Source organism: Rattus norvegicus, chromosome 11 (genome assembly GCF_021556685.1).
Source record: "Rattus norvegicus strain SHRSP/BbbUtx chromosome 11, alternate assembly SHRSP_T2T, whole genome shotgun sequence".
NCBI lineage: Eukaryota > Metazoa > Chordata > Mammalia > Rodentia > Muridae > Rattus > Rattus norvegicus.
This window is the reverse complement of record NC_141544.1, coordinates 26,841,347-26,868,361: the sequence shown is the minus strand read 5'-3', so window position 1 is coordinate 26,868,361 and position 27,015 is coordinate 26,841,347. Positions and strand designations below refer to the sequence as shown.

At 38.5% G+C, this 27,015-nt stretch overlaps 1 protein-coding gene and 1 non-coding gene across 31 annotated transcripts in view; one reads left to right on the top strand and one right to left on the bottom strand.

Moving 5' to 3' along the window:
* Robo2 (roundabout guidance receptor 2) overlaps positions 1-27,015 on the top strand; it is a 1,571,587-nt gene that overhangs the window by 843,127 nt on the left and 701,445 nt on the right. The gene's annotated exons all lie outside the window — the stretch shown is intronic.
* LOC120095760 (small nucleolar RNA SNORA17) lies at positions 25,221-25,348 on the bottom strand. Its single transcript, XR_015633811.1, has one exon. It is a non-coding gene; the product is annotated as a small nucleolar RNA SNORA17 (small nucleolar RNA).

Here is a 27,015-nt window from a genome sequence, read left to right as displayed (position 1 = left end):
ATCCGTTTTTAAAATGTCTATTTACTGCTTATGAGAAACTTTGTTGACAGTCTAATGTGGAAGAATCCCGCAGAGTTTTCATTGATAAGCATGTATACATGCAAGTTTTATTAGTCTCCTATTTTGAAATGTATTAAGTAATTAAAGTTAGAAAATTCGCTCATCATCTTTCACGTTCTAATTATATCTTTGACCTGTAGAGCTAGTTCATTAAAGAATTAGATTGAATTTTGAGCATTTTTATGTTTTTTATTTTAATTATAATAAAGAAAGATAGTAAAAGATTTGTAACATCAGTTCTACTTAAAGCCATATGCATAATGGTTTTTAACAATCTCTTCTGATGAGGAGAGGATGGGCCTAGTCTAGCAGTGACTTGATGTGCAAAGGGGCAGAGATACCCCCTCTCAGAGGAAAAGGGAGGGGGAGTGAGGAAGATCTGTGGGAGTAGCTACTGGGAGGAGGGGAGGCTGATATTATGATGAAAGATGACTAAATAAGTAAATTAATAAAAATAGTTAAAAATCATCTAGAGGTCAGAATAACAGGAACACTACACATTTTAAGCAAATGATGCTGGCTTTAAAGTAAACTAGTGGGGTTGAGGATTTAGCTCAGTGGTAGAGCACTTGCCTAGGAAGCGCAAGGCCCTGGGTTCGGCCCCCAGCTCCGAAAAAGAACCAAAAAAAAAAAAAAAAGTAAACTAGTATATAAAAATACCTATATCATCATTTCTTTATTAAAAGTAACTTACTAAACATTTTGAGACAGTTAATCCCTAAACAATTTGATCCTTATACTGCAGGTCATTAATACTTGGTAAAATAATTACCATGCAGTTAAAAAGTAAAAAGATTGATAGACGCTACACATGGGTAATCAATAAATGAGGTAAATTTATCTGTAAGTATAATCCAAGTGATTGAAGTACAATTAATTTTAGTGCAACTCCAGCATACAGTAGATGTGTGTGTGTGTGTGTTTGTGTACCCAAATATTTCCTTTATGCATCTAAAGATATGCATTGTATTTTTTTTGTTAAACTGCCTTTGTCAGGTGAGTACTTACTGAAGTACTCTATTCTCGATCCAGTGGAATAAAGTATCCCATCCCCCAAGTAACCTAATTCATTCAAGTGTCTCAGATTCATGTGCTTGATTCTAACTAAAGAAAAGGCGTTAAAAGGACAGTTTAGCTTTAGCCAATGGCCCTATGATACCACACTGGGTAGTGGATACTCTTGTAGGTGTGAATATACCTGTGAAACAAGCATAAATATTGTTGCACTTGTGGAAATTAAAAGAAGACAGAAAATAATCAAACTAGACATAGTAGAGTAAGGCTATCTACTGTGCATTAGACCAGGCAATACTAGTCTCATGTTGTCACTGGACTGCAAGTTTGGAGTGTTATTGAGTCACCAACTACTTTCTGATTGGAAGGAGCTCGGCTTCCTTGGAAGGAACTCATGCCTGACTCTGCAAACCTTGTCAGGAGCCCATTACTGGGCAGGTCATAAGCCCTAGGTGGGAAACTCTTACTGTTGTTTTGCTAAAAATTCATGTTGCCAAATTATCTTCAAAACACTCATATTTACACTCATAGTTAAGACCTTTGCCCATCCAAAGTGCCCCACTCCAATAAATTACCTCCCATCCATCTCCATGCAAGAAGCTCCAATTAAATTCAATAGACAACACACAAACAAATAAACAAACAATAAAAACAGAGGACATGGAAATAGAAGAGGGGCATGTTGGGAAAGTAGTCCAGGCAGGAAGAAGTAAGATGACTGAGGTTAATACGTTGGGGATGACTAAATTCATTAAATAGATGTATGAAACTATAGTTAATATTTTTAAACTAACAAAAATTACATGATCAAAATAATAGAAATAGCCATGATCATAAGAATTTATATATGTTTTATAAGAAGGATGGTGAAAGATGGGTTAAATGTGGTTACTAAAGTCATGCCGTAGAGTTAAATAGCGAGTATGACCTGAGAAATTTATATAGGAAGCAGTGAGGGATGAATTTGGATACAGAAGTTACTTCCAGATCAGTGTTGTTACTGCCTTAGTCAGTGTTTATTGGTGTGAAAAGACACCATGACAAGACAACTCCTGTAAAAGAAAGCATTCAGTTGAGGCTTGCTTACGGCTTCCCAGGTTTAGTCAATTACCATCATTGCAGGAAGCATGGTGGCGCACAGGCAGACTTGAGAAGGAGAATTAGCTGAGAGTTCTATTCGATCCACAGGCAGCAGCAAGGAGAGAGAGCCACTGGGCCTGGCTTGAACTTCTGGAACCCCAAATTCCACCCTTAGTGACACTTTCTCCAACAAGGCCACATCTTCTCTAACAATCTACTCATCCCTCTCAAATAGAGCCACTCCTTGATGACTAAGCATTCAAACATATGGGGAGCATTCTTACTAAACCACCACAAATATTGTATTATCCCTGACTGGGGAATGATTACACTTAATAAAAGACTAGGAAACAGGTCAAACATGGAAGTTATAGGGGAGGAAGCAGTGAGGGATGGGTGCAGAGTCATATATCCCAGGTGATATTCTTTGTTTCAAAGTCATGAGAATACCCTCTCTCACACAAGAACAATATGCTTATAGATAGCATTCTACTCAGTAAAGCAACACAGAATATTTTATTAGCTTCTTGTGATGCTCAATAACTAATTAGAAAAATACTATATTCAGCTAACACATCTTCATTATCTTAATGGCTGCCATAGTAGAATCTGGTGATATCGCTGGTCCTTTCCTTAGGGTTTCATTATGCTCTGATTTTTTTCAACTATGTGCATAAGAAAAGACCATTTCATACTCCCATGAGAATAGTTGAGAAAATGGATATCCTTAAGGATTTAGCACCAAGATCTTCTTTTCTTGCTGACTATCAAGGAAAAGTTTGCTCTCGGTTATGATATAAGGTAACTAGCTCTTCTCCAGACACATGTTTGTGTGAAATGCCCTCTACCCAATCTATAACCCCTGAAAACAACAGAGAACACACTCTTCTGTCTGCTGAGACAGAGATTATAACAGAACAAAATCGCAGACATGACATTGAACTGTGCATTCCTCTTAAATAGTTCAAAGTACAGTTTCCACCTACGTACAAGAATGGGTGACGATATGAAATTCCCATTCATGAGTCAGCTGATATCATCTTGCATTCTGTTCATCACCATGATGATGGTGCTACAGTTGGAAAATACCTGGATCTTGTCTAAGCTCATTAGTAACCTTTTTAAAGGACTCCTCTCTTCCTTTTACCTTTGTTTTTAGTTTTCCAATAAGGTATTGTCTTAAAGTTATTTATACAATTTTAGAAAAAGTAAAATGGGGAGATAGAAAAATTTAAACACACTGGCAAACTATTCAATACAGGAAAGGAAAAGAAAGGATGGGAAAGTAGAAAGCAGATATGATGAAGTAGTAAGGTTTTTTTAATTCTTGTTTTTTTTAATATGTTACAGAAAATGTAGATCATTACAGGTCAAATGGAAATAGGAAAGGAGGAAGAACTTGAGTTTTATAACGCAGAAGTAAAATTACAAATCAGTTGCTGATATATTTTACTGACAGAGTTTGGGGTGCAGAGTTTCAGGAAAGTTTTAAGAGTCTGTAGGAGCCCCTAGACATTGCAAGAATGATACCAGGAACAGAAACTAGAAAGATAGAAATATGTAGGGGGCAAAGTTGATTAGTTTCATCTGGTCAGAAAGTAACTATAGTTTTGAAGAATATAGAAGGATTTTCTCAAGTTTATGATTTTTTTCTAAAATAATGTTACAAAGACAATTCATGTTTGGCCCTGAAAAAAACCTAACAAGGTAGCTCAAGGCTACAGGAATGCCAAATAAAAGATTTTGATTTGCAGCATAACAAGCCTTACTGTGGAGTCTGAATGAAAGAAGAAAGTGAAGAGGTAAGTGCTAAGCTACAGACATGATACACAAGCCTTGTAAAGGGAGCTACAGGAAAGCAAAGTGTCTGGCTGTCCTTTTTATAGAAATAATTTATCAGATCAGATATTTATGAGACCAGAAGTTCATTTAGAAAAGCAAAGAAAGGACAAAAAGAACATACATGTAAAGATTGGGCAGGTTTATAATTTACAACTAAAAGAGGTTAATAAGAAATATTTGCCAGTGACACAACTCAACACTTTGCAAAATTACTGAATTTTACCAATTATTGAGAATTTAGCAGATATAGGGGATAGCACTTCAGGAAACATATCCCAGGTAAGAAAGAAAGTAAATTCACCTAAGGATAAAATGTTATGCAACTTAGTTTTTACTATTTCAATTGGAAATGTAGCAATATCTAACATTCTAGAGTTAGGAAATATATAAAGGCATAAAAATATGACTTGGTGATGACAAGAAATTCCTTCTAATGTAAAAATATTTAATGAGTTTGTAAGAAGAAGATAATTTGGATGTTTATTAATAAGATGCAAGCTACTTCCATAATGAATCATTTTAATCAGTGATTTATCAGTTAATCATTGTTAATCAACATTTCATTACTAAATAGGGACTTCATGAGGAGGTGGACAAACTTGTAGAGTTGCATGACTAATAAGCAGACATCAGGCCTTTCTTCTTTTCTAATCATTTGATTAATAAGGTCTACAGAAGTCATAAGATTGTGTAAGAGTGTGTATAAGTTTTTAGAAACCAGCAGCATCTTCAGGGACATCTGGCATTCCTCAGAGACGCATCTCCATTGTTATGTCCACAGTTCCTCCAAGAACAAGATACTGGGGCAAACTGAATCACTTTTCATTTTGGGTAGGAAAGCAAAAATAAGTCTAGAAAATGTCTCTCTTGTATTTCTTCTCCACAGTTTACTTATGAATAAAATTATATTGTCTAGATCAGCCATTTAAAAGGATGAGATTTGGGAATACTGAAACCAAACCAAAGTCCTCTGAACACTCTCTTTGCTTGCCACCTGTTAGGAACTTTGTGTTTGGTTTTGAGAATCATGTTATTAATGAAGAATAATAATATCACATCCAGGTTCCTGATGATAAACTAGACCATATGTAATCCATCTGTAGAGTACTTCACCTGTCAAAATACCATGAGCAACAAACAGCCTCAGACCTACCAAAGGAAGTTTAGCATCTTTCCACATTCAAAATGGTTTAAAAGGCACAGTGTGTTTGAGGTTCAAGCTGTCTTGTGTGGATTTTCTATACAGTCTGACATTTTGCTTACTTGTCTGTGCTTCTTATTGGGACCAAAAAACATGACACAGTTTCAGTTTGCATACAAAGTCTTAATTTCTGTTGTTAAATGTACTTCCTAGGTGACTTACAATACTTTTTATTTTATGTTGAAACAAAGAAAATGTAGGCTAAAATGGAAAAGTGGCCATGACTTTCAAGGATAGACGTTGCAAAGGAACATTGCGGTTTGTTTACAGACACAAAGAGCCCCATGGGTAGATGAACATTTTGGCCCTTAGTCATAAAATCAATTTCTAGATTTGAAAAAGATTTTCAAGGGTTTGAGTCAGGCAAAAGGCTTTGTCCAATATTTTAAAATAGGAAAACTTGAAAGAAAAGAAATAAATCGAAGAGAATTAACTATGGTCTTTTCTACCTTTATGTTTGAGAGGATCAATTATTCACGAGACCTGTTTCCCTCTGTCCCTGAAAATATTCAATGGTTTATAAAATTCCAACTTCTCGGTTGAGGATGATTATAATTAAAATAAGACAGTGCCGTGCTCTAAAATGTATTCATAAAATATTCATATATTACTAGTTAACACTAAAGAGAAGAAATCCAACTAGGGAACGTGAAGATTAAAATTAACACAAGAGAGTATTTTATGGAAATTGTTAATGTCACAGACAGATACCTAATTAAATATAATATGTTCTCCATAATAAAAACATTCTCTGTTGCCATATTTTCTCAACACCATATTTTAGACAAATAAACCAGAGGCTTGTTTAGGAGTCTCTTCAAAGAGCTGAATAAATAAAGACATCTCATTGTTAGTGCTGGCACTCTCACTGGTCAGAGTTTAGTCGGAGAAAAGCTCCAAACAATTCCTAACAGGAAATTTGAATTAGCTGAGCACACTGATTCTTTTAAGCACAGTCATAGTTTATTAATAAATTTGTGCCTGCAGCACAAGAACATATGCATTTGAGACTGCAATCATTTTATTTTTTGGGACAGTTGCTGTGTTTAAATAATATTAGTTTTTGGATATATTATCCTTCATTGATGCTTAGCCAAAGAACTTGAAATTAAAGGCCCCTAAAATGTATTAATCTGCAGATAATATAAACCTGAGACTTAGAACATGCTTATTGAATTTGGACTATTTCTTTTGGATTTTACAATCACACAAATATGTCTGTTGTTGTTTTAGTCACTGGTTTTTGTGTGTGAAAATTTTGTGACAATTTAGTGTATAAACAGTACTTCCTTCCCTCATTAAAAAGTTCTGTGCCTTATGCCTTGGAGATATTAAAATGATGAATAGAAACAAATAGTATTTTAGTTCGATAGTAACTTTAAAATGTTGGAAAGTAATCATCTTCAAATTAATAAAATAGAAAAACTAAGAAACTATGCCTAGTAATTGTATGCATGATAGCTCTGGGTTGACATTTTGCCATCTTACAAATAAATGCATTTCTCAGACTTCTTTTTGCTTTTGTTTTTGTTATTGTTACTATTAATTCTCTGTAATGGATCTAATAGCAGAGCAAAAGAAAGTCAAATTTTGTGTATTTGTTTAATTTTGAGATGGGGATGGAGTTGATAGAGGGCCTCTCTGTATTGCTCAAGCTGGCCTCCAGATAGACAGGGTCCTGTCTCAGCCTCCCAAGTGTTGGAATTATAGACTCACCTTGAGCCATGTCCTTAGTGGAAGAGCAATGCTTTTAATGATTCAGAAACAGTGAATTTCAGAGTAAATACATTTAAAAGAAAACTAATAAAGTGGCTATTCATAAGCTTCGATTAATTGTGTATGAATCTTACTAACCATTTGAAATGATCACGTAACTGAAGTGTAGCTAAAATATAAGAAAGCCATTCTCCTAGGAAATACCAAAGACCAGAAAACCAAAAAAAAATGAATCTGAATAATTGAAAAATGTTTATAGTTTTCAAAAAATGAACAGATTACAAACTTAAAAACATCAATTAACCATAGGAAAATGGGTATTTTCAAATGATACTGAGAGAAGTGAAAATGTATCTCATCATAGACCGATGGCAATGATGTCAGTTTTGGCACTGCATAGCTGAATCCATACACTGAAGAGGTAAATGCTTCCAGAAATGTCATATAGGAGTGTGCAAAAATTGAAGTGATCCCCCTCCCTCTCTCTCTGCCTGTCCCTCTTCCTCTCCCTCCCTCCCAGTCCCTCTCCCTCTCTCTCCTTATTTTCTTACTTTCTTCCTTTGTCCCTCTGACTCTAACCCCCTCATTCTTTCTTTCCTACCTCTATTTTCTCAAAGGAGCCAAAACCACTGCTGATGTAACCAAGAAGAGCAAACCAAGTGCAAAAAAAAAAATCTGTGTTGTATTATGACAACACAAAATGTTGTATTATGACACACAAAATGAGTGTGTGTGTGTGTGTTTGTGTGTGTGTGTTTGTGTGTGTGTGTGTGATTTTTTTCTGGTAAAGTAAGTAGGAGTAACACAATGAACATATAAACAGGACGAGTTTCATAGGTCAATTATCTATTTATAATGTAAACATTGCACTTAGGGTCACTTCATATATTTTGAAGTCCCTGCTGTAAAATAGATCAGAAAAATACTCTGTGTCACTGAAGAAACAAGGGAACTTTATATATTCACCTCAAAGAAGTATCCAGAAGAGACTTTTAACACATTATTCTCAAAAAGGATCATGTGTAAAAGTAAAGTGGAAGGTTTTTTAACCATACTATATAATAAGAGTTTAACTTTTGCCGAGTGACATCTTGTAATATCAGAAGTATAGAGTCAGATACAGAAGGATTATTAGCTCAGTGTTAATATGGGTTTTAAAATGAGTTCAAGTCTTTCTGAAATTATAGAGCAAGACCTTTTCTCCTAAAACAAAAGCCTGGGCATGTATCTCAGTGGCAGAGAACAAAATCATTGGTCTGGCTACAATCGCCACACACAAAATGTAAAGAGAAATGAATTCTTTAGAAACCAATTCATACTTCTTGAGTTTCATGTGTTATGTGCACTAGGGTAATTCAAGCATTTGGGCTAATAGCCACTTATCAATGAGTGCATACCATGTGTGTTTTTCTGTGTTTGGGTTAGCTCACTCAGGATGATATTTTCCAGTTCCAACCATTTGCCTACGAATTTCATAAAGTCATTGTTTTTGATAGCTGAGTAATATTCCATTGTGTAGATGTACCACATTTTCTGTATCCATTCCTCTGTTGAAGGGCATCTGGGTTCTTTCCAGCTTCTGGCTATTATAAATAAGGCTGCGATGAACATAGTGGAGCACGTGTCTTTTTATATGTTGGGGTATCTTTTTGCCCAAGAGAGGTATAGCCGGATCCTCAGGCAGTTCAATGTCCAATCTTCTGAGGAACCTCCAGACTGATTTCCAGAATGGTTGTACCAGTCTGCAATCCCACCAACAATGGAGGAGTGTTCCTCTTTCTCCACATCCTCGCCAGCATCTGCTGTCACCTGAGTTTTTGATCTTAGCCATTATCACTGGTGTGAGGGTTGTTTTGATTTGCATTGCCCTTATGACTAAAGATGTTGAACATTTCTTTAGGTGTTTCTCAGCCATTCGGCATTCCTCAGCTGTGAATTCTTTGTTTAGCTCTGAAGCCCAGTTTTTAATAGGGTTATTTGTCTCCCTGCGGTCTAACTTCTTGAGTTCTTTGTATATTTTGGATATAATCTGTTGAGGATTGGTAAAGATCTTTTCCCAATCTGTTGGTTGCCGTTTTGTCCTAACCACAGTGTCCTTTGCCTTACAGAAGCTTTGCAGTTTTATGAGATCCCATTTGTCGATTCTTGATCTTAGAGCAAAAGCCATTGGTGTTTTGTTCAGGAAATTTTCTCCAGTGCCCATATGTTTGAGATGCTTCCCCACTTTTTCTTCTATTAGTTTGAGTGTATCTGGTTTGATGTGGAGGTCCTTGATCACTTGGACTTAAGCTTTGTACAGGGTGATTAGCATGGATCGATCTTCTTCTTTAAAAGGAGAACAAGAAATATCCTTGGGAGGGAATAGGGAGACAAAATTTAGAACAGAGGCAGAAGGAACACCCATTCAGAGCCTGCCCCACATGTGGCCCATACATGTAAAGCCACTCAATTAGATAAGATGGATGAAACAAAGAAGTGCAGGCTGACAGGAACCGGATGTAGATCTCTCCTGAGAGACACAGCCAGAATACAGCAAATACACAGCCGAATGCCAGCAGCAAACCACTGAACTGAGAACGGGACCCCCGTTGAAGGAATCAGAGAAAGGACTTGAAGGGGTTGAGACCCCATATGAACAACAACGGAAACCTAGCAGAGCTTCCAGGGACTAAGCCACTACCCAAAGTCTATACATGGACTGACCCTGGGCTCCAACCTCATAGGTAGCAATGAATAGCCTAGTAAGGGCACCAGTGGAAGGGGAAGCCCTTGGTCCTGCCAAGACTGAACCCCCAGTGAATGTGATTGTTGGGGGGAGGGCGGCAATGGGGGGAGGATGGAGAGGGGGACACCCATAGGGAAGGGGAAGGGGAGGAGTTATGGGGATGTTGGCCCGGAAACCAGGAAGGTGAAAAACAATTGAAATGTAAATAAGAAATACTCAAGTTAATAAAGATGGGGAAAAAGAAGAAAACAATTAATGAGCAGCTGTAGATACTGTGGAGTGGGCAGGAGAGACGTCTTAGCCAATAGAAGTGCCCACTCCTCTTGTAGGGAACCTGACTTCCATTCTCAGCAACTAAATAACATCAGATCCAGGGGATAGGACACATGTTTCTAACCTCAAAAGGCTCCTGTGCTCTGTGCACTGATTTATGTATACACATACTTAATAATAAATTATTTGAATGTCGACAAGTAAATGTTGTGGCAAGGAAAGCTATCTATGCTTAAGAAGTCAGCCTTTCTCTTCACTTATGTCTTTTTAAAATATTTAGTCTGTTTCCTCTGGAGCAGAAAGTTTGAGGTCTTCACTTGACTCATTCAATCTTGCAGGGAAGCAACTGATTTTATTTTGAAACTATAATGTTTACACTGAAGCATTTTCGTGGTGTGCAGATTTGCTATGTAATTTTCCATAAAGGATCTAGCAAGAATTGATTTTTTTAACTTCAGATATGTTAATAGTAGCAAGAAACGAGTCAGCAGTTATGCTTTGGTAAGGTGATTGATAACTTTTAGAACTACACTTATCTCGGTGGAAATTACATAATTTATGTTGCAGATTCTTGGAGCATGCTCAATGGGATGACTTTACACTTGAATTTGCACAGATATTGAAGTGTGTAGGAACCTCTCCTGAGGGATTAATAATGAATGATAGCTAAGGAAGTTGAAAATTACTTAAAAAACTAAAAACAAAAAACAACAGCACTCAGCCTTCAACGTCTACTCTAAATATTACAGGTCAACTCTCGAAGTCCCATTGAATCCTATTACATTTTCTATAAGTTACTAGAATTGTAATCATAGGATTCTCTGAGGATTTTTTTTACTCCCCCCCCCTTTTCTAAACTTTTCTGCTTCCAAAATAATCTTTAAGGACTAGAGAAAATGGTCTATGTTCTGGGTAGTTAAATTACACGTCAAACAGTTCTGAGCTTAGGGAGCAGCTAATGAAGGTGTAATATTAAAATGTCAAACATGTACATATCAGTTTCTCCCTCTCTGCCTCTGAAGCCTCTGGTAACAACTGTAATGCTCTCTTTAGGCTCCGCCATTGTTGCCTTCCCTCGCTCTCACATAGTAATTACTATCTTTCCAAGGCAGCGCACTGCCGAGGGGAGCAACATTTCCAAAGCAGTGTTGAGTTTGGAATTAACTCCCGTTTGTAGGACAACAGACACATTATGTGAGTGGATTCGACAGCTCATAGCTTTTCTCATTTCTTTCCCTCTCCACAAATCATTTTACCTAGTATTTGAGAGTATTGTTTTGCCTTGGGCGAGGGCTTATTCTTTTTAAGAGAGTTTTTGGTTCAACCATGAATAACAGGAGCGGAGACTGTTACATTCTCTTATGTCTCTGCTAAGTTAACGGGGAGTAAGGAGGGAAGAGAAACAGATTTGGGTAAACAACTGCCGACTCACTGAAGGCCAACCACTAATGTCATGAGACGATGTTTGATATTTGAAGGGCAAACGTGGGTAAGGCTTTTATGATCAGTGGCACTAGAAAACATGTAAAATGATCTGACATACGTATGACAATATTTATTTCCAGTTTACTTAGTGTTTAAAGTGATTTAAATGACAAATTGCACCATAATAGGATGGGCCAGTATGGGAAATGTATGGGAAAAGCAGCAGTTGCTTTCTGTAGCACCATGATCATCTAGTCAGCTGACCCGCGGGATACAAGTCTCCGTGGCAATAATTGCTTTGCTCTTGTTTTTAAATCCATGTAAGTATGGTGTATGAGCTGATTATATTTCTAATGTTCCTTTGAATGTGACACTTCTCCTGCTGAAGTGGATACTGCTTGCCTAAAAGGCAACTGTTAACTTATGAAGTAATTTGGGACTATTTCCACTTCTTAGAACCAAAAGGAAAACGGGGGGAGAATGGGGGAAAATTATGTATGAGCCTTCGCTAAGCTGACAAAAATTATCCACCTTATTATATTTTATATATTTTAGGTTGAATTTTGCTGAGCCTCTTGGTGCATCATTGGGGTTATTGTTGCCTTGGTAAGAAGGCAAACCAAGAGCTTGGACTCTAAGTAACAGAAAAATAGCCATCAAGAAGCAATTGAGGAAGACAATAGTGTCAAGTCTCCAGTATTCAAGTATCCATACTAGGTTTTCTGCGCCTCCCTTGATGATAGTTAAAGGCTTCAAATAATGTGTTATTCTTGTAACAAATATTTTTGAGTGCCTTTTCTAGGCTTTAAAGCACTGGATATTTGCAGTATATAAAGAAGACCTCATGCATAAACACGTAACATTGAAATTAAATTTTCATAAGAGTGCTTATTGCTAAATGTAAGGTGTTTGGCCTAATCTGTGAGGTCATCTCTGCCCAGGTGATATTTACCACTTCACATAAGGTCTGAAGCCTGAATAAATGTTAACAAAGGGAAGCAGGAATGAGCTTGAAGTATGACAGGCTGTGAACACACTGATTGTCACCTTGGATACCTTTGCCTACACAAATACTATCTCCCTGATCCCTTATAAACAGAAACTTGTCTGAGGTTTTGGGGCTTTGTCTGTAAAGTGTACATTTTGAATGCAGTGCCGTTCTCAAAGGTGTACTCAGAGTCTCTGGGGACCCCTTCCCCATCCAAAGAATCTCTGCAGCATCCTGAAATGTGTCCACACCCATGATCATATGTAGTCTGAGGAATAGAAGAAAGAATTTTGGCTAACTCTGGACAATTAGCAAAGAAGAAATCACACATGTCTTCTTCATAGAGAGAGCCTAGAATGTTGGATTATTTGATGATTATTTTAATCCCTATTGATGTGTAGATTAGTACAGTATATTCATGTATACTTATCAGTTGATAATTAGTTTTATGACTAGGTATCCACTGTGTGTGTATATATGTGTGTGTTTTGTGTGTGTGTGTGTGTGTGTGTGTGTGTGTGTATGTGTGTGAGACAGCTCATGATATTGACATCAATCTCAAGTACCCAACTATTGTACTAGTTGTAACTGGGACCTGTGCCATGGAGTTTATGTTGAGAGTGTAGTGATAAATATTGGCTTTAGTTAAATAGGTATTTTTAAACAGGTCAATCTCCATTGTGACTGTCTGATAACTCTATTTTTATGTGCATGTTTCAAACACATTGCTTTCTTCCTCTCAAACAAAATATTCTACCAGGTAAATTATGAATGACAGCATGACTTGGGCTTAATCTTGATTCAATATCAGCGGGATAACCTGTCAGTTATAGTGAAGGCACTGATCAATTTGTTTCATGTTCACATTAGTTTTGTTTACAAAGGTGTTTAGGTATCACAATTTCAAGTACAGTTCCATTCTACCATAGTCAACCCCGGGTGCATCCTCAGTCCTCCCCTCCCCCACTCTCACACCACATGGAAGAACACGCATATGCATTGCATTAACATTTTATTTTTTTATGGTTTCCCTTGATTCACATTAGCTCCTAATGGGATTCGTCATCAATATGAATTAATTAGAACCGGTCTTTTATTGACAGTAAATTTCATTACCTATACAATAATAAAACTAGTTACTTTTCTTACAATTCAAGTTAGATAATTTACATATAATACAAACTTATACTTCTTTAGAAATATATTTACTTTGTATGTGTGCATGCATGCATGCATGCATGCTGTGTGTGTCTGTGTGTGTGTGTGTGTGTGTGTGTGTGTGTGTGTGTCACAGTTCATATAAAAGCAAAAACTAATCATTCCACAAAGGAAAATTTTAGGCAATGAGAAAACTGATTGCCCTAAACTGCTTTACTTGAGACAATTCCATGAATAAGAGTCAAAATTCCATACACTTGAATATTTTCAGTGTAAATTCGTTTGTTTGTTCATATTGATGTTGATTTTTAAGTGGACTGAAGCATGTATTTAATAGACCTACAAGTATTGTTTATACTAGGAACCAAACTGTGACTGAATGTGAATCTATGCCTTTAGAAATAGTCATCCAAAACGTATCAGGAATTACTTGTAAACTTGCAGATCATTCATTAATTTCAGGCCCCCACCCCCACCCCACCACCATTCGGGTTGTTTGTCCCTAAGATGCAGAAGTATCCTCCTTGAATTAAAAAACTTAGAAATCAATCCACTGTAGGAGTATGGAGTTTGGCTTACAAGAAAAACACATACAAGTTGATTTAAAAAAAAATAAGTTCAGAGCAATCATACTAAAATTGATCAGATTGATCAGTTGTTTTTGAGAGGGAGAAATTATAGCAATGTAATCTATTGTAACTTTTAAATTTGGGGACATATATGTGTGGAGCAAATAATAAAAATTACCCCTTAAGTAGAACACGATTTCTGTACAATGTTACTATTTGTTTAGTGTTTGCATCCAAGGCAGAGAACATAATCAGAATTAAAGTGACCGTTCCATTGTAATGATTCTTGATAAACTTGTGTCTTTTATCATTTCATCAAACCTATGGATTTTATATTTCTTTAAATTGATTCAGCATAGCAAATATTGGCTTTGCAGATAAAAATTCAATTAGCACTTCAAAGAAGACAAATTAACTCCCTTTTAGACAGTGGCTGTTATTTAAATTAACAAAGTAAAACAGTAGAAAAAACTAAATCTTACCTATCGTTTGTTCACAGATAAAAAGCATTAGTTATGTCTGGCAGAATCATTTACTAGCTAAAATTATGCTAGTGTTATCCTGTTTCCCTCAACAGACTGTTATGAAGGATTTTAAAGTTCTTAGTTAGATGTACTTGGTACCATCGCTTATTTCAGAACAATTATTAATAATAAAACATGAAAATTTAAACAGATAAGTATTTTCTATAGCATTCTTTCTTTCATGTTTAAAGGTGCAAACAGACAATGGAATGGTAGAATAGAAGTAGTAGGCGGTAGAAATGTTCTGATCTCGGTGTTTTTAATGAAATTAGTGACTGACTAAATTTGGCCTACCTCTAAACTGTCACGGTGCACAGACAATTTGAAACAATGCAGTGACATACTGGAGTCAAATCCTAAGTCCCACCTCCTGTGCTGTACCATAGTCAACAATGACAATAATAGAAATAATTCTCATTCTTAAATTATCTACACCATATTTTAGAGGACACTAAATACTGTTATAAATTAATTTTGATATCACTTATCAGAGTTCATAACAAGAATCACAATCTATTAATAAATCACAATCTATTAATAAATAAGATCAATAGCACTAATTGGATTATCATTGGGTGTTTTTTAAAATCTTTATTATTTCATACCTGTCATTTTATTTTAGGATTGAAAAATCCCTAATGTCATGGCCAATATCTTCCTTTCTCTGTGATAAAATCCCTGTGTCATAGTTAGGGTTTGTCATCTTGACTCATGTCTAGAAATTTATTGGAATGTGGTGTCTCTGTAGATGAACTACCTACATCAGACTGACCTGCTTATTGGGCAGTCCTCGATTGCTGATTGATTTGTAGAACTTTCCCATGATGCGTGGTGCCATCACTGGACTGAGGTATATAATAAAGTGGCTGGGACAAGCCAGATATCAAACTAGTACGTAGCGTTCCCCTGTGTTCTCTGCTTCAGTTCTTGCCTCTAGGTTTCTGTCCTCTTGCCCTGGCTTTCGGGGTCACTGACTGACTGACTACAAGCTGTAAGATAACATAAACCTTTTCATCTTAATTTGCTTTTGGCTCTGGGTGTTGATCAGAGCAGGAGAAAAGCAAAGTCGAACAAAAATTGTTAGCAGAAAGTGGAATATGGCTATAATGAACCTATGTTGTACTTTGGGAGGATTGGTAGAACATTGAATACTCAGAAATTAAGGAATTCTATCGAGAGCTTGGGAGATGAGAATGGTGAGAGAGCTACGGGTTACAGAGGCAGAGTTTATGAAATTTCCAAAGGAAAGGCATATTTTTCACCAGAAATGATTTTTGTGGTACTTTTGATGAAGAATCTATGGAAAAGACGAGTTTGCTTTACTGGAACAATAGATTTTCATTAGCTGGAGCTGAAAAAGCATAGAAGATTAATATGAGACTAGAATTATTACCACAAAGTGTCTAGAAAGTGTGCACTGGGGTCAGCATACAGAAGCTGGAAGGCAAAAGTTGCAAAGGCTGCCTGTTATGCTGTCAGCCAAACTTGGTACTATGTAAGAATCTCCCACTATGTTTTAAAGTATGAATGATTAATGGAAACCAAGTAAGACTTGATACCATGAGTGGCAGTGATAGGCATGTGGTAAAGGTGCATCCTCCTTTATTGTAGAAAATCAGAACTGGGAAAGATCTCAAAGAGAAGCTGAGGCTGGGCACCATGTACAAGGATCTGGGGCTAGAAGAGGCGGTTAGTTGGGGTGAGCCTTGGTTGCAGGAAAGAATACTGAAATAGCCAGGGCCATGGGATGACCATATGGATAATCACAGGTGTATTCTGGAGCAGGTCTGAGCCTCTGAGAGAGACTGCATGCTATGGGTAGCAGAGTTCGGAAGGGGGAGCAGTGAAGACCGTAGGAGCCCAGAAGATTGGGAGTCCTAGATAATGGATACTGGAACTTTTTATAGGATTGAATTTGGGGTTTGCTTTAATCTGGTTGTAATTGGGTTTTCATTCCTCCCTCTAAGAGTAGATTTGCTTTAGATTCTGCACTAGCATTCCAGGCTGCTGCAGGGTTGACCCTGCCCTATCAGGGAGAGGGCAGCCCTCTGTCTGTATATCTGTATGTCTGTGTGTCTGTCTGTTCTGCGCCTATTCTTTATTCATTGCTGACCTAGTCAGGTTGTCAGTACCAAGCCAAGTGGCTCAGAGTAATCTTGGTTAAATGGAGGCATATGAGAGCGAGAGTGACATCCCATAATTAACAAGTGCATTAACTTTGATAAATTAAGTTAATCTAACAAAACTACTCTAGACCTTAGTGGCTTAAAGACTCTATACAGAGGTTTTTTAAATAATTCTCAGGGGATGTGGCTCAGGTTTGCATGGCAACTCTGTTCCTAAATACCACTCGGGACCTCATTTTCTTTAAGTATTTTTTACATCATCCTTTAGGACAGTGTCAGCATCTGTATGGCCAAGCAGTGTCCCTCTCAATGTGGGTTTTCCTCCTGGAGAGGAGGGAGAATTTATCAGCAAGACATATGTCATCTTCAAGAAGCAGAAACGGAAATGACATGCCACTTCTAACAAGAATTATTTGTAAGAGTATGCTCATAAGCTACACGTAATGACAAAAGCGGTGGAGGTGTCTGCAGACAGATTTACATGCCTAAGTATAATAATACTATTTCAGAGATAGTGAGAGTAAGAGCTGGAGAGCAAGTCAGAGAGTGGGGGAGGGAGGCAGGAAGAGAGCGGGAAGACAATGAAGACAGTCCGTTGGAGAGTTGAAAGTTGAGGCATACCTTCTCCTTCATGCCCTCCTGTTTTTCCTTCACACCTTCACTATTTTCCAAATAATTAAACTCATTATTCTTTGAAACTTAGTACTTTGACTAAGTACCACTCAAAGTGAACTCAGGAGACAAAAGTTACTCTAGGGAAGGGAGAGGCAAAGATTAAAACAGAGACTAAAGGAACACCCATTCAGAGCCTGCCCCACATGTGGCCCATACATATACAGCCACCCAATTAGAAAAGATGGATGAAGCAAAGAAGTGCAGACCGACAGGAGCCAGATGTAGATCGCTCCTGAGAGACACAGCCAGAATACAGCAAATACAGAGGCGAATGCCAGCAGCAAACCACTGAACTGAGAATAGGACCCCCGTTGAAGGAATCAGAGAAAGAACTGGAAGAGCTTGAAGGGGCTCGAGACCCCAAAAGTACAACAATGCCAAGCAACCAGAGCTTCCAGGGACTAAGCCACTACCTAAAGACTATACATGGACTGACCCTGGACTCTGACCCCATAGGTAGCAATGAATATCCTAGTAAGAGCACCAGTGGAAGGGGAAGCCCTGGGTCCTGCTAAGACTGAACCCCCAGTGAACTAGTCTATGGGGGGAGGGCGGCAATGGGGGGAGGGTTGGGAGGGGAACACCCATAAGGAAGGGGAGGGGGGAGGGGGATGTTTGCCCGGAAACCGGGAAAGGGAATAACACTCGAAATGTATATAAGAAATACTCAAGTTAATAAAAAAAAAGTTACTCTAGTGATTTGATGCAATGAAAGATACAAGGAGGGAGAGGGAAAGGTGCAAATCACTTCGAATTAGCAGATGGGAGAAGCAGGGGAAAGAAACCAGTAAAGAAATGCATTTGGGAGAGCATAATGCCTACCTCCTGTCCCATGCCTCAGTCCTGAGTTTTATACTGTGTTAGAGTGTTACAGTGTGAAATTGGATAGGGAGGTCACTGGAATGATTGAATATGCTAAGTCACTGGTGGCCCAAAAGTCTCCCAAGAGAGTGTCTAGGGGGAGTGCTGGGAATTTGATAAGAAGCAAGCACTAAAGGCTATTCTAGTGCACTGGCAATCAGACACTAGTAACAGAGCTACAAACAACACCAGAACAAAAATATGGAGCTTTTCACCCATTTCTGCTCCCAGTACCCTCTGATCACTGTTGTGCCTGATCAAGGAGATCTCTCTGCAGGTGCAGTTCCTATGTCATCAATCAGGGAAAAGGAGGATGGCTATGAGGCCCAAAGGTAAAGAGCTGGTGTCTAGCACAACGACATACACCGGATAAGGCTGCATGGTGTGTTTGTTTTACTCTAATACAGTTCCTCCTTTAGAACCAAATGTGATGAGAGGGGTCATATCCCTCTCAGAATAAATAAACAGAAGCTCAATTCAATAGCCCTCACCAAGTCCCTCACTCTTATGACCAGGAATCATGAAAGAACATTTTGTCAGCTGACTGAATTATAAAGGAAGTCCATCTACTTTCAGTGAGAGCTAAAACAATATTTAGATTTCTCCCTCTCCCCCGTTTCCACCCCAGCCCGTGAGTGTTTTGAGCTGGCTTGTGACTGTATCTTCATGACCCTGTCATTATCAGTCCGAGTAGTGAGAAAGAGAAACACAGAGCTGCAGATGTGTTCCCAGAACCATCTGGCACTTTCGGGAGGTAATTTACTTACCTAAAAATAATCACATGCATATGGGCTTTTTCTCCTTTAATGAAACATATTCCTAAAACTGTTCACACTCAATCCTTGGGTTAAAAAAAAAGCATTTCTTCCATGATACTGTTCTTGTTTTAATACTCATATTGGATCAGAGGAAAGCTAGCAAGTCCCACACATCCTAGAAAACACACACACACACACACACACACACACACACACACACACACCCCACAATTTGTCGATGATTTCTTTTAGCAACTAGCTTCTTTTAGGTATGTAATGCAGTGAGTTTATGTGTGCATGTATGTGTTCCAAAGTAGCTCTGATCATGTCCCATTTTCAAAGTAGCAATTTAGAGCTTGGCTCTCATCTAATTTCTTTATATACACAGTTCTGCAAGGTAGATTTCCAATAAGCACCGATCCTCTATGGCCATTTTTGGGTGCATGTCAGCCTGCCAGCACTGGAAATTTGAGTTCTTCAAGCATGAACATTGCAAACTACTGTGAAAATAGGTTCATAGAAAATACACATTAGACGCTCATCCATCATCTTTTCCTTCCTTGTTGGGTTGAACTTTGTAAGACGGCATAACTTTTGGGGTAGAGTACTGCCCCTTGCTACAGAGACATGATGATGGCTGTAACCACATTAGCTTGATTCCCTTTCTGAAATTGCAGATTAACTGATTAGTCTTTAAACCATAACTCTCCGATGCTATGAAATACAGATAGTGACTGTTCAGCAATGTCCTCATGTATGCCAGGAGTTCAAGTAATGATGAGCTTAAGTGGCCAAAAGAGGCTACATTGATGCCTCCAGGACCATTCACGGCAAGGATCTGTGATGGTATGAGCTGCTTCCTAACGCTTAAAATTAAATATATATCGTTTGTTAAACTCTTAGCACAAGACTGAATGCTAAAATAAAATTAATTTAATGGTTGAAATTGAGGTTAGAAAGAAAATATCAATTTGCTGCTGGCGACTACAATTTTACCTGACTCCCTTATATCCTAAGTTACAGAGAGGACACGCCTTTGTATTCGTAGCTTCTCTAAATGTTTTCCAATAGCTTAGAAATAAGAGCAAAACAGAGAAACAGCTGTCCCTTGTTATTTTGTTTCCTGAATACAAATAGTCTTAAATTGCTGTAAATGGAAAGTCTGGAAGGAATTCAAACACAGCCTGTTTAAACACTTTCAGGCTGATGTTTGTATGCTGAGCCTTTGCAAAGGGCAGCGCTAGAAAAGACTACACAATTACTTGTCGAACATGACAATCTAAGGCTATGGCTCTCCTTTTGTTTGTTAGGCAGAGTCAAGCCCGTATCACTCACACACTTTTGACACAGTAAAGCACAAGTGCTTTGAAACTGAAGCCTCCGAAGTGGAGCATGAAGTCCTGAGGCATTTGATGGGTTCTATTTACTCTGGCTCCTCTGAGGAAAACCAAAATCCTTCTGAACTTCGATATTTAATTGACTCCAATCAAGCATTAACTATTTTTGTATCAGGAACAATTATAGAAGCTGCATCTAATCTTTTCTCTTTCCTTCTGACTTCTGCCCATTAACTACCTGAAAATTCAGTCTGAGTGTCTGTCAACAACATGGGCCTCCTACCTTTTGTCTACACAGCCCAATAGTGTATGAGGAGCCTTCTTATCAGGGAACTTTTAAATCAATCTTTAGTGAGCAAATTTATTAGGTGTTTAGAATTCTAATGTTAGGTTTCAAATGTTTGAAGGAAGAGACTAAGGAAAGTTCAAGAAATATAATGGACATGGCAGGGTCATATCCAGTGACAGTCATAAATAAGTCCTTGGTGTCCAGCAGTGTACACAAGTGTTTTATCATAAAACCATTAAACACTTCAGGGCAGGGATTTCATCTAGTAATGCTGCAAGTCAGGCAGATGAAGTCATTCAGACATGTCCAGAGTGTCATCCTCATACGATTGCATAATATTCCTGAATATTTTCCTGCTTGACTCACACACAAAGGCATTGTACAGTCCATAGTGTGGGAAAATAGCAAAACAAGTTATGCTCTGCATTCTGAACTAAAAACTTCTACTGGTTTTACTACTGTAGAAATCACTTTGAGATTACAAAGGGACATTAGCTTCTAAGTAGAAAGTTAATCCAAGACTGAGCTTCATTAAGAAATAACATTAATGAGCAAAATAATAATAAGCGAGGAGTTAAAATCATAAAATATTATATAGCAGAGATGAGAATCAATAGTTCTTTCCCTCATTGGAGACATGGGTAAGCAAGTAATACAGAACTATACCATAGAATATGTGTATGCATGCCTGTGAGTCCGTGTGTGTGTGTGTGTGTGTGTGTGTGTGTGTGTGTGTGTGCGTGTGTGTGTGTGTGTGTGTGTGTGTGAAACTATACCAGTTCCACACTTTCTGTATTGGAAATGTGAGATCCTATCTCGCTCTTGATATTTAAGGCTTTGGAAAAGTGAGTGAAACTCTGAGAGTCTTCACTCCGTCCACACTGTGGTTAAGACGATTCATAGCACTAATATATGAAGTTTCTTCTGGATATTGGAGTAGAGGCTGGTAGGTATGCAAAGTGATTTTTTTGGTTACTTTTATCCACATTTTAATTATATGCTATAAAATAATAAATAATATGATACACTAATATAGCACTTATATTAATTTATTAGCACCCAATTTAGTTTATTTTTTTCTTTTTCTTTTTTTTCGGGGCTGGGAACCGAACCCAGGGCCTTGCGTTTGCTAGGCAAGCGCTCTACCACTGAGCTAAATCCCCAACCCCAATTTAGTTTATTTTTAAGTACATATAAGTATTTTCTTAATACATATAGGTATGTTTTTTATTCATACCACTGACAAATAACTAAAAATTTTTAACAAATCAAAATGATAGGAACACGGAGATTACAGTGAGAGGCAGAAGCATCCTTGGAAAATTAATTCTTAAATTATGTCCTTAGATTCACTGTTCTATCTTTAGGAAATTCTATTCTATATATGTTTAGACACAATTCATAATACATTCACTTTCATAATAAAAATGTCCATTATTGGTTAATATTTTCCATAAAACTGACAAATTATGACTAACAGCATCCATTTACTATTATATATACTTATATATGTATATTTGTATACACACACATATATATGTATGTAAATTCAACCATGTTAAGTGTTAGCTATAGAAGAGATCATAGACAAACTATATGCATATATCCATATATATCCATATATACATATATATGTACTGTGCATTCATATGCTACACAATACAACATATGTATTACATGCACATATATGTATATACACACTATATATATAGCCTCTTTATATGTATATATGGGCTATATATTGTGTTTTTGCTATGCTCTGTACTATGGTACACTTGCATGATTGAATTGCGTATAATATCCTCACATTGCCATCTCTGAAAATAAACAGAGAGGTTTTAGTGTATTTTCTCTCAGAAAAAAAAACCTTTCCCTTTTCAAAATGATTTTTCTTTTTTTGACAACTCATCTTCAGCCACGGATTCATCACGATTTCTTTTTCTAGTTACTTTTTATCCTAAATCATCTTGCTTCAGCTGCAAGTTTATCACACTCCATGTCGCCTTTGTGTACAGACACACTTGAACCCTGCTCCCCTTAATCATTTACTATTCTCCCTCTGAAGACAGAGAGCTCACGCTCTTCTTCCCCTCGAAGATCAGCACCCAGGTCCACCCTTCATTTTGTTCAACACTGAGAAAAAGTTCTCAGAAATGTCCCTCAGTGTTTAGCCCAGCCTTGGGTTCTCACTGATGGCATAGCGCACATTCAGGAAGCATTTAACCATATTTCTATTTCCCCTTAGAAAATGCTCCCTGGTAGAACATGCCTTCACGTATAAGTAGAGCTATTAATCTTTTTGTTTTATTCGACTAACTTTGTTTTTAGTCATAGCTTGACTTCAGCCTGTATAGGTGAGTAACAAAATGAACATTTTCAAGAGAAAAGTCATTTCTCTCCTCAGTGAGTCTAACCATCTATTTAAAGAACTTTAAAAACACGTTTGCTGATTTGTTCTCATCTCTAAGAGAAGTTTAACACCTAAACAATATGATTATAGAAATTACTAAAATAGCTAAAGATGTGAATTTGTACAGGGTTATATTTTTAGACATAGCCTTACATAACATTTCTTCTAAAGAGGAAAGTTGAGGCTTATTTTTTTTTTAACTTTTATCAGTTATTTGTGAATTTCATGCAATCTGCACTGAAATTCCACTCATCTTCCCATACCCTTCTACCTGGCTTCCACCCTTACAACCTCCCCACAACAGAGAAAAAATCTCTTATTGTGGAATCTACAGTGTGCTACAATGTGTCTATCACACAGTGTTGTCTACACCCCTTTGTTTGCAAATGTTCACAACAATGACTCATTGGTCCAGTAGGAGGCCTCTGTCTTCTGCTGCTCTATCAAAACTGGAACCTTACTGGGACAGCTCTTGGATATCCTGTTGTTGCCCTGTGTCCTAGAGAGCCTGTATCTCTCTACAGATTTGGATCTGTAGGACCGGACCCTTAATGCACTCCAACAGTTCATCAATCGAGTAGATGTTAGGGTGTGCCAATCATAGTCCTGAACCTGGGCCTGAGAGGTATCTGAGCTGTTCAGCCTGCCTGTGCTCCCTCTCTCACACCCTAGGGCCAGCTTACCAGCAAAACCTACAACAACCTGGGCCAGCTCTATGCTGCTGCCCAGGCTGTGTGCAGTGCAGCCTTCCTGAGTGTTGGAGCTGGTGAGAGACATAGCCAGTCCTCTTACACTCAGAACCCCAAGGCCTGCTTTCCTGCCTGCTGTAGATGGCAAGAGGAGGGAGAAGAGGAGGGCATGTCTCCTTCAACTGCACCACCGCCCACCCAGCAGACAAGTGGCAGGACCAGCTTTCCTGAACTCTCCCCCTGTGGCTGGCTCACTGGCAACCCCTATATCCATGGCCACCTCTACCTTGCTGCTCGCACAATGTGCAGGACCCACTCTCCTGAGTGCTGTGGCAGATGAGGGGCAGGACAAGCTCTCCAGCTCCCTTGACCCAGTCAGGGCCAGTTCTTCCACTGATGCAGAGAGCAAAGGGGAGGGGAGATAATCTCTCTCTCTTACTAATGCAACCACACAGCAGAGAAGAGATTAGGCTGGCTCTCTCACCTAAGGGTCATCTTATTCACAACCCTTACATCCAGAGTCAGCTCTACTGGGATGCCCAGGAGAGGCTCAGGGCCTAATCTCCTGCCTACCATAGGTAGCAAAGGGTGAGAGAGGTGCATGGGCATTTTCCCCTCATCCATTAGACACACATGGTGGTCGGTACAGTCCTCCCATACACATACCTTCAGGAGCAGGCTCACCAACAACACCCAAAATATGTAAAGCCTGCCCTTCTGAGTTCTGCAGCTGGCTGGGGACAGACTTGACTATCTTGCTCTCACGCCACCAGGGCCAGCTCACTCAGAATGCCCAGGTGAGGGCAGGGCCAGTTCTTCACAGCCATTAAAATCAACATGTCCACAGACATTCACCTGGTTGTGGTGATAACACATCCCTGCTGTTGCAGGACCCCATAAGCAGACATGGCCATGGCGACAGCACAGGCCAGCATCCCATCATAGTCCCAGGTGGCTTAGCTGACTCCTCACATCAAGCTGTTCCTCACTACCTCAAGTCTCCAGTTCTGCATTTCTTTATGGTGCCAATGTCTCCTTTGTTTCTCTTTCTTTTCCATTTCTTCACTACCTACTTGCTTCTCTTGGTGGTACCTGGTGTCTTTGGGTGTCTGGGGTCATCTCAGGAGTAGTCCCAGGTGTGCTATGTCCTGTTTATGCAGTGTGGAGCTGGGCAGAGGTCATCTCAGACAAGGACTCCCCCCCCCAGTTACCCCCAGGCCTGTAAAGTGCTAGATTGGTGGTCATCTCAAGCTAGCTCCATGTCTGGGCACCATGATGCTGATCTAGTAGTTGTCTCAGGCTCATTCCCTGCCAATCCCCCTCCAGTGGCCCCTTGTGAAGGTCATCTGTCTTAGAAATCACTCCTGCCCAGGATAGGAGGTCCCAGCAGAGTTCTTCTAGTCTCTGGCTTTGTCCCATATCCCGGGGGCTTTTCTTGGCCTTCCCGGTATCTGATTGGTGGTCCATCTCAGCCTCACATTTTTTTTTTATTTTTTAGGAAATGTTATGCTACTAATCCCTCAGATATTCATAGGTCAGAACATTGTAGTAGACATAGTTTCTCTCCTCTCTGCCACCTAATGTAATGAATGACAACATCCACACCTGCAAAGGCCTCTAGGGGGAAGCTAGGCTTAGCTTTTAAGTTACATTAAGTTCATCTGTGATATTGAACAAATCAGGTTTTGCCTTTTAAGCATCATTTTGCTCTAAGACTCCACTATACTCAATTGTGTTTTCATACTTATAAATGTAAATTATTTCCTGTCTTTTCTTATCTATATTTCTATATCAGGAAAGCAACATTAGTGTCTTCTCAAATAATTTTCTTGAGTTGTAAAACCAAGACAACCCGTTGTTATGATATGTCATATAACACTTAATAAAAACAACAACATAATTTAGCAGAAACAGTAGAAGTGTTCTTGGATCATATACCTCAAACAATGTAAGATTCCTCTAGGCAAAATTAATGTTGAGTGAAATGTGTCAACCTAGAACTGTCCTTGTAGCCAGGGAATAGATGGCGTGCCTTTTGTGACTTCTGGTAGCGGTATTAGAATTTGTCAGAATAAAAATAAGTACTTACTTTTTGAAAATAATCAGAGGAATCCATAAACCAGAAGGTGACGGCTGAGCTCAGCTCCTTTGATACTGCCTAATGACTGTACATAGGAAAAAGGGTAAACTCAATAAAATAAATTTCAGTAACACTAGTGCTACGATGACCAATAAGATTAATTAATGCCTTTGACTTCTTTTAAGTCTTTCACTCTGAGATATTCTACACGACTCTGAAGAAATTTAACACAAATCAATGAATTAATTAAAACACTTCCCTGTTATATTCAAAGAAATTAAAGAGTTATTGAACTAATTTTCAGTATGAAGTGTCTCTAAATAATCATCAAATCTGAAGACAGAGCCCTGATGCCAGGCTATTTCCTATTCTCTGTTAAAATCAATACAAAATTATGGCACACTTATTAGTGACAGGGATTTTAGACTTTATTTAAGTCATGCATTTTGTCCTATAGAAATTAACTTTCATTGTGGTGGCACCAACTAATGCATAAAATAACTGAAGAATAATATATTTATGATGTCATAAAAAATCATATTGTAAGGTATATGCCTCTTCCAGAAAAGGATATTGTCTGTCCTCTTTTCTTCTTTTTTAACAGATCTTGTGCCAAGTCTATTTGTAGAAACAGCATAGGACTCTGACTGTGCAGCTTCTAATCCCTTTGGGGAGAGCGATCAGAGTCAGACAGCTGAGTTTGTGGCTCGGGCCCTTGAGCATATTGGGCTTGATGGCCTCTGCGTGTGCACTCTACCATTGCGCTGTTGGCCTGCACCTTCTTCAACCCTTTCTCATTGTGCTTCTTGGCAAAGCATGTGTTCCTCAGGAACTTGGGGTCAACCCTCTTAAGAAATTTATATCTTTGTGACAAAGGTTTCTTGATGCCACCTCTGTTCCGTTTGCAGGACTGGTTGTATGTGGTATGGTTCTTGGATTTGGCCATCTCTGCAGGGTAACCCATGGCTCCCACAGCACCTGGGACAGAAGAGCAAGATATTGCCTCTCTTTTTTCTTCATTAATTAATTTTTTTAAATTTTTACACTCAAGAACTTATTCCCGTCCAGGTCCACCCCTAACCCATATCTCCTTCTCGCCCACCACCCCCCACCTCCATCTCCACTAGGATGTCCCCACCCCATCCAACTCACCAGACCTGTAAACTCCCTAGGGCCTCCAGTCACTTGAGGATTAGGTGCATCTTCTCTGACTGA